Source organism: Apium graveolens, chromosome 7, assembly GCF_009905375.1.
Source record: "Apium graveolens cultivar Ventura chromosome 7, ASM990537v1, whole genome shotgun sequence".
NCBI lineage: Eukaryota > Viridiplantae > Streptophyta > Magnoliopsida > Apiales > Apiaceae > Apium > Apium graveolens.
This window is the reverse complement of record NC_133653.1, coordinates 69,415,805-69,424,785: the sequence shown is the minus strand read 5'-3', so window position 1 is coordinate 69,424,785 and position 8,981 is coordinate 69,415,805. Positions and strand designations below refer to the sequence as shown.

Below are 8,981 nucleotides of genomic sequence, written 5' to 3'. Positions count from 1 at the left end.
CAAATGTAAAAAATAAATAAAATAAACAAACTATTACGTATTATATATATATATATATATATATATATATAGAGAGAGAGAGAGAGAGAGAGAGAGAGAGAGAGAGAGAGAGAGAGAGAGAGAGAGAGAGAGAGAGAGAGAGGAGAAGAAGAAAGATAGATAATTTAGAGAAAGGAGATACTCTTATTCATGTCACAACTTATACTCATACAATGATTTATATAGGCATAAGGAGTTATAAGTTATACCACTGAAAAGCCAAAATTTATCATTAATTAAGTTACAAACATATGAAAGGTCAAAGGATGAGATTTATTAAAGGTCTCAAATAGTTTCTACAGAGTCATACAATTATTTCACAATACTACTCCTTGGATGACTCATACAAAAATCATGCCTCGTTAAAATCTTAATAAGGAAATCTAGCGGGAAAAACCCCAGTTAAGAAAAATGAGTACATGTGTTGTACATCTTTAAAACTATTAATCCCCCTCATTTTAACAAAATTACATGATATCCCGAAATCTACACATTCCGATTTTGTTTACCAATTTCTCGAATGAACATGTAGGAAGTGATTTTTTGAACAAATCTGCTAGATTTTTACAAGAGTGAATTCGACAAACATTAATTTATCCATTTTTCTGAAGTTCATGAACGAAGAAGAACTTTAGATCAATGTGTTTTGTCATATCTCCTTTAATGTAGCCTTATTTAGTCTGAGTGATACATGATGAGTGGATTTTATATCTACTTAGAATGCTTCATTACAAGCTTAAGTTGGTGTTTTGGACTCAAGTTGTTGGTATTTTTAATGTTTTGTGTTTGTACATTTCAGGCATCAGTTAAATGAAGAAAGAAGCTTTTTAAAGAAATATACTGAAAAGAGATCAGAATTGGAAGCCTAGGCCATTCTAAAGTTGTAGAGAATCTCGTTAGCTTCGCATGGGCAGTTGAATCGCCTAATTCTGACGAGCAGAACTCAAGATACGGCCAAAAGAAGAATTATCAGAATTTTTACAGTATGTCAGCGATACCGCGCCAGAACCAGCGCGCCCGCACTGCTGAAAACACTATTCCAGCGCGCCCGCGCCCTGTAGCAGCGCACCCGCGCCCGGTTTCTGCACCAGAATCCTGATTTAGTCAAAATTGAAGATTTTGAGAGTTCTGTTCATCCTGGAGCCTATATATATCAATAAAAAGTTGTTTTCAACAACAAGGAGACCTGGGAGAGCAATAAGAAGACCTAGAGAGTACGAGACGGCTACAGAGAAGAAGACTTTTATTTTCTTTGATTTAAGCGATACTTGGATGCTTGTTTTCGATTTGTCTTTGAACCCTAGTACTCTTATATTGTTTATTATCATACTTTCATTGAAACCCATGGTGATGATGAGTTCGATTATGAACTAATCATTATCGTGGGGTTCTAGAGGATTTATTTATGGATTTCTTTAGTTAAATTGTTTCGATACCTTAGTGTATGGTGATTGTATGATAACCTAGTATTGGTTATGCTTATTCGTCTTATGTGCGTAGCTAACATATAAGATAGCGTGTGAATCTCTATTGAAGCAAAAGTGAATATAGAGATTTAGAACTTGTCATGCTAGCATAGGTTCATGTATTTGTTATGCATGATTCGTAGGTAATTTTAATCATCTTACTTGCCCTATGTAATCACGATAGATAACTTGCGCATTAAACCGTTATGTTTTCAATTCTTATAGACATATAAGGACTAAGCATAATTGGTGTCTATTCAACTTCTATCTCTTTTGTGGATGCTTGGTAGTAGGGTATTCGTACAATGATAGTTAGCGTTTACTAGTGTCGTGTTATCTGATTAGTGTCATCACCATTACATGCTAAGGTTAAGAACAAAAAGGCTAAAGAATGAAGTATTTAATGAAGTTAGGATCCCATGTTTGTCATATATATTAATTCAACCATTCTTGTTCTCTTAGTTATAATTGTTAGTTTAATTCTTAATTATAAACAATCTCAACTTGTTATTTGTCTTAGCATTGGATAATAACCATATCATTATTGCATAGGTGCATATTCTTAAATTAACCAAAGAGTCTCTATGGGAACAAATCTGATTTATATCTTATACTACTTGCGAACGCGTATACTTGCGTGTATTATTAGCGCGTGTTAACGTCCTAACAAGTTTTTGGCGCCGCTGCCGGGGACTCGGTGTTAATTTTTAGTTTATGTGCTTGTCATCAGTGGTCGTTAAAGTTCACTGACTCGGATTTTTTTATTTTCACGGTTTATTTGTTTGTGTTTCAGGTACTCATTACAATGGGAGATCCATCAGCACAAACAAAAGCCTTGATGGATTTTTCTCAACCCAAGATCAATGACATTCAATCTAGCATTGTCAGGCCGGCTATCACAGCTAATACCTTTGAGATCAAGCCTGGCATAATTCAATGGGTGCAGAATTCAATCCAGTTTGGGGGTTCTCCAACGGAAGATCCCAATATGCACATTAGGGATTTCATTGAGATCTGCGAAACCTTCAAGTTCAACGGTATTTCTGAAGATGCTGTGAAGCTGAGACTATTCCCATTCTCTTTGAGGGTCAAGGCTAAGAGTTGGTTACACTCTCTACCAGCTGGTTCGATTACTACTTGGGAAGATCTTGCTCAAAAGTTTCTCATTGAATTCTTCCTTATGGCAAAGACAGCTGCAATCAGGATTGCTCTTACTTAATTTGCACAGCAATCAGGAGAATCTTTATATAAAGATTGGGAGCGCTACAAGGAGATGCTTAGGAAGTATCCTCATTATGGAATGCCTGATTGGATTATCATCAATTATTTTTATAATGATTTGGGAGCACAGTCCAGACCCATGCTCGATGCAGCATCAGGTAAAGCCTTATGGGCTAAGAGCTATGATGAAGCTTATGATCTAATTGAACTGATGTCTGCTAATGAATATCAGTATCTGTAACGCCCTCCAGACCCGGGGTATAAGTCTGAGGATACTAGCTAATCACCCAATATGTACAACCTGAATAACAATAATAATGAAATATATCTAAACCCCTTTAATACTAACCAGAATCTTTTTAGGTTAAAGTATGAAAACAAGAACCACTAACTACTTTATTACAAACCAAATTCAAAATCTTACAAACTCTCTTTATTACAAGCCATTATCTAACCAGTTTTAAACTAAGTTCATCTTTATTCAAACATACACATTAATTATCTGCACTCTGCCTGTTCGGGCAACTCAAAGCTTTCTCCCTGGATTGGAATCAACACCTTGGGTCTGAGAGGGTCCCGCGGCTTGACTCGCTTCTTTACTACTTGAGTCCTGATAGGTTTCATTTTTCTTCTTAACTGAAAGCAATAAGGTGAATAACAACAAAAAGGGGTGAGCCAACAATTGCTCAACAAGTCCGCAAAATATAAACAGTGTTAAAGCAATTTAACTGAATCGGTAATCATGTTACATCTACAAAGATATAACCCTGCGATAAAAGAAAGAAGGCCATTACTGGTGATTACAAATGAACTAAACTGGACACAAGTTCGCACCTATACCCTGCTGACCAGCCAGAATACATTGCAGATCTATATCTCACTATATAGATCCAGTCGAGTACCCAGTCTCTACGGCCCAAATCAAGGATCCGGTTATGTCCAGGTCCTTAGGATCAAGTATAAACTTAATATCAAACATCACTATCCAGTACATGGAGGAGCAACCGGAACAATTGGTATGCTTTGATATATTCTAATCACCAGAATATACCAATGTGTATGTGTAACAATTGGAATATGAATAGGAAATTCAAAGAAAAAGGAGAAATCAAGAATCGAAATGAGATATGAACAAGAAAATAGCAATTGTGTATCCGTGTTTATGAATAAGAATCAAAACAGTGCAAACGTGATAAGAATTTGAAGAAACGTCACTATCCCGAAATTAGAATAGGGGAAAAACTTGCCTTCCACACGATTTACTCCAAATATTTCACCTTCGTCTATCACTGGCTCAATCCACCTTGCTGGCCTGGCTTCTATCAAAGAAATAGACTGATTTAGTCATCTCGTATCTCAATCGCGTCTCAAACCGACTTCACGTAGCTCCTATTGTCTACCCACACGCGTAACATTCACTCGTATATTATTTATTACAAATAAGACTCGATTAACCACATAATACACATAAGTACATAAGCCACATAATCATTTTTAGGTTTAAAATAATTTTTAGAATCAAAATCGACTTGCTGTTCGCTTAACTGATCATTATCTGGCTCGTTTCCTATTTTTCTGGATTTATTAGACTTGTCTCTACACGCGATTCAGCTCATAATCAAATAAATATCAAAAGTCAACTAGTTTTTAAAAGAAATTAGGATTTAATATTATTTTTAATGAAAATAAATCATTTTTCTGAGTTAAAGGGCTTTCGTTTCGCTTTAATCGGACAAACGGTTCAATTAATATCAATTAAATACAGATAAATCAATTTATTATTCAATATAAATAATTATTATTAATTATTAAACCCTAAAAAATATTTTTAAATAATTATTAGGGAAAATCAGAATTAAAAATGATTTTTCTATAATTTTTGGAATTAAAATAAATTTATTATGATTTATTGAAAATTATTTGATTAATGATCAAAATAATGGGTTAAATATCAAAGTGGTCACTCAACTGAAGATCATATATCAGTTTAATCATCAAACTTAATGGGGTATCATTTGGATCACTAAAGTAATAATAAATATCAAACAGATACTTTAAAATATGTGCTCGAGAATTAAAATTTATTTTATGGAGTTCTAAACATTTTTTTTAAATCTTATTACAACCAAATGAAAAGTTATGAATTCATAGTATTTTAGATGATTTTTTGAAATTTTTAAAATTTATCTACTAATTATTTTTATTTAAATAAATTAAATGACTACAAAATTAAAAATAAATAGTAGATAAATTTTAAAAAATCTTATTATATTATAGAAAATACTAAAATTCATACATTTTCATTTGGTTATAATAGGATTCAAGAAAAATATATAGAACTCCATAAAATAAATTTTAATTCTCGAACACATATTTTAAGGTATATGTATGATATTTATTATAACTTTAGTGATTCAAATGATACCCCGTTAACTTTGATGATTAAACAGATATATGGCGTTCAGTTGAATGACCACTTTGATATTTAACCCTCAAAATAAATAATCATTTTTAAATTATAAATATATAATAAATAAATAATAAATAATTAAGAAAATAATTAAATCTGATTTTTAGAAAATATTTCAGAATTATTCATAATATATATCAATTAATTAAATAAATAATTAATCAATTTATAAAATAAATAAAACTGATTTTTATAATTAAAATAAAATAAAAATAAAAATAATTTTCAAAAACATTTGTCAGAAAATCAATTCTGACAAAAATAGATCAAACCCGAGTTGCAAACCGGGTTGCAACCGGGTCACCAAGAACATCCCGGGTTGGGGATGAACTGGCCGGAACTTGCCCAGAATCCGGGGACCGGCCAGTATTCCGGTAAAACAAATTCGTGCCAAAAACAACACAGTTCGGTGTGTTTCGAACTGGGTTTTCATTACAAATTAGCACAGCAATTCAACCACGGCAACAACATCACTGAATCATCCCTGGAGTGCCATCTCCGGTGAAAACAATCCAACTCCGACGAACTTTTCCATATTCCGATGAAGTCATTTTCAAGCCAAATCACGAATCGTTTGTACTCATTTTTAGTGGGAATCAATTCCAAATTCAGTTCTAAACATTATTCAGCCACCAACATCATCTAATAACCCTCAGGCTATGTTCTCCGATCAAACCGACTTAAAGTCCGGCCAAAATCCGATTTCACTAATTTGTACATCAAAATTCACGTTCTATATATGAAAATAAAGCTTATAACACACACAATCAAACCCCTATGCTCTATCACAACTCAGTTATCTCTAATATAAAAAACGATCAAACAAAAAAAATAAACCCTAGATGTAGTACTTTCATTTCAAGCAATCGTCTGTAAAATTAATTAGTAGAAATCGATCGGAAATCATCAGGAAAAGCTATACATAACATCAATTTCAACAAATAACCCCAGAATCAAAAAGTACCAAATCGGGTATAAACCCTAGAAATTGAAAATAAAAAACAACGAATTATAACTCGAAATTGATATCAAAAACAGAAAGAACAGATCGAAACCTGTGATTTGAGTACTCGGACTGCTTGATTTGGTATAGAAATCTGATCAAAACCCTCGATTGAATTCTCGACCCGACCCTGTTCTTCCGGACCCGGTTTGCAGAGAATTTTCTGATTTTCTGATTTTTAATTACCTAATTAATAATAATTAAATAAAAATTAGGCTATTTATAGTAGTAAAATTAATACTCCTATTTAAAATTAAGGCCCTAATTCTACATCTTTTAAAATTAATTGGCCCCTAATTTTATAGTTTTTAAGTATTAAGATTTAATTTTTAAATATTTTATATATACAATATATATGCCAAAATTTTCCAAAAATTGTGAATAATGCAAAAATACAAAGAAACGTTATAAATGAAAGTCCTATAATTTTATAAAAATAAAAATGTGATTTTTGTGGGGTTTTTAACACCCAAGGGGCCCGGAAAATCATTTTTCTTGAAACGAGAAAATTTATAAAATACCTAGATGTTCGGAATAACGCGATGGTACAAGCCATTTAATGAAAAATAAAGCCCATTATTTTATTTGAAATATCAGCTATAAAATCATAATTCGGGTCGTATAACTTTTGATACGAAAGCTATGAACACAAAATAAAATATTTGAAAAATACCCTGAAAATACCTTGACGATACAGAATGCACGTAACACGTATCAGTTAAGGTTTTACAACTAATTACACATAAATGACATATTAACACACATCATTTATTATAAATATGATATAATACAAGCGTGATTTTCCCAGACGTTACATCCTCCCCCCCCCCTTTAATAGGATTCTGTCCTCAGAATCTCGCTATGAAAACAAATAAGGATATTTTCTAACATTTCACTCTCAAGTTCCCAGGTTGATTCCTCAATCATAGGATTTCTCCACAAAACTCGCACTAAAGATATAGACTTATTCCTCAACACTCTCTCCTGCCGATCTAAAATTCTTACCGGCTGTTCTACGTAAGACAAATCAGGTTGAATTTCTATTGGTCCATACTCTATTACATGTCTAGAATCAGGATTATATCGCTTAAGCATCGACACGTGAAACATATTGTGAATATGCTGCATGTGAGGTGGTAACGCTAACTCGTAAGCAACTTTTCCGACTTTCTTCAAGATTTCAAATGGACCAACATATCGCGGCTTCAATTTACCCTTGTTGCCAAATCTGGTCAGCCCTTTCCATGGCGATACTTTGAGTAATACATGCTCTCCCTCTTGGTAGTCCATATCTTTTCTAGCTTGATCTGCATATTTGCGTTGTCGATTCTGCGATGCATCTAGTCGCTTTCCAATAAGCTCTATCTTTTCTTTGGTTTGCTGAATCAATTCTGGACCCAAAATCTTGCATTCTCCAACTTCATCCCAATACACCAGTGATCTGCATTTTCTTTCACATAAAGCTTCGTAAGGCGGCATTTCAATGCTCACATGATAGCTGTTGTTGTAAGAAAATTCGACTAAAGGTAAATGTTCGTCCCAACTGCCTTCGTAATCAATCGCATAAACTCGTAACATGTCTTTGATTATCTGTATAGTTCTTTCACTTTGCCCATCAGTTTGCGGATGATAAGCGGTACTCATATTAAATTTGGTTCCAAGACATTCTTGAAATTGTCTCCAAAATCTTGAATTGAAACGGAGATCTCGATCAGACACGATAGATATTGGAACTCCATGTCGCATCATAATTTCCTTGAGATATAAGTGCACTAGCTTGTCGAGTGAAAATCTTTCATTGATCGGTAGAAAATGTGCTGACTTCGTTAGTCTGTCAATGATTACCCATATCGCGTCATGATTTGCTTTGGTCCTTAGAAGTCCTACCATAAAATCCATTGCTAGATGTTCCCATTTCCATTCTGGAATATCCAATGGTTGCAGTAATCCACTTAACCATTGATGTTCCGCTTTAACTCATTGGCATGTGTAACATTTACTTACCTATTCTGCTATCTCCTTCTTCATATTTGGCCACCAAAAGTTTTCCTTCAGATCGCGGTACATTTTTGTACTTCTTGGATGTATGGAGTATTTCGGATTGTGCGCATCTCGTAATATCTCTTCCTTCAGCTCTGCCACATTAGGGATCCAGATTCTTGATGCAAAGTGTAGAATTCCTTTATTATCCTTCCGGGTTCTGATTTCTTCTCCCATTAAGTTGTCATCTTGACCCATCACTTCCTCGTGACATCTTCGAATCTTTTCTAATAATTCTGGTTGCAAAGTCATCGTGTAAATAACTTCAGTAGGTTCATTGGGAACACGAATCTCAATTTCCAACTTGTCAAATTCCTTAGCCAATTCTTCAGATAAAGTTAACAAATTTAATCTTTCTTTTCGGCTCAGTGCATCTGCCACAACGTTCGCTTTCCCTGGATGATAGCTAATTGTAACATCGTAATCTTTGATCAACTCTAACCATCGTCGTTGCCTCATGTTAAGTTCCTTCTGCGTAAAGATGTACTTTAAACTTTTATGATCCGTATAGATTCGCATTTCTCACCGTAAAGATAGTGTCTCCAAAGTTTCAATGTAAATACGATCGCTGCTAATTCCATATCATGTGAAGGATATTTCTGTTCATAAGGTTTTAATTGTCTCGAGGCATATGCAATTATGTTCCCATGTTGCATCAGTACACATCCTAGTCTGCGGTATGAAGCATCGCGTAAATGACAAAATCTCCATGCTCATCTGGTAATACAAGTACCGGTGCGGT

The 8,981-nt window shown here is 33.8% G+C and overlaps 1 non-coding gene across 1 annotated transcript; it reads right to left on the bottom strand.

Annotated features, from left to right (window-relative positions):
* Positions 1 to 2,700: 2,700 nt before the first annotated feature.
* Positions 2,701 to 2,807, bottom strand: LOC141675635 (small nucleolar RNA R71). The gene has a single exon (XR_012556278.1). It is a non-coding gene; the product is annotated as a small nucleolar RNA R71 (small nucleolar RNA).
* Positions 2,808 to 8,981: the final 6,174 nt, after the last annotated feature.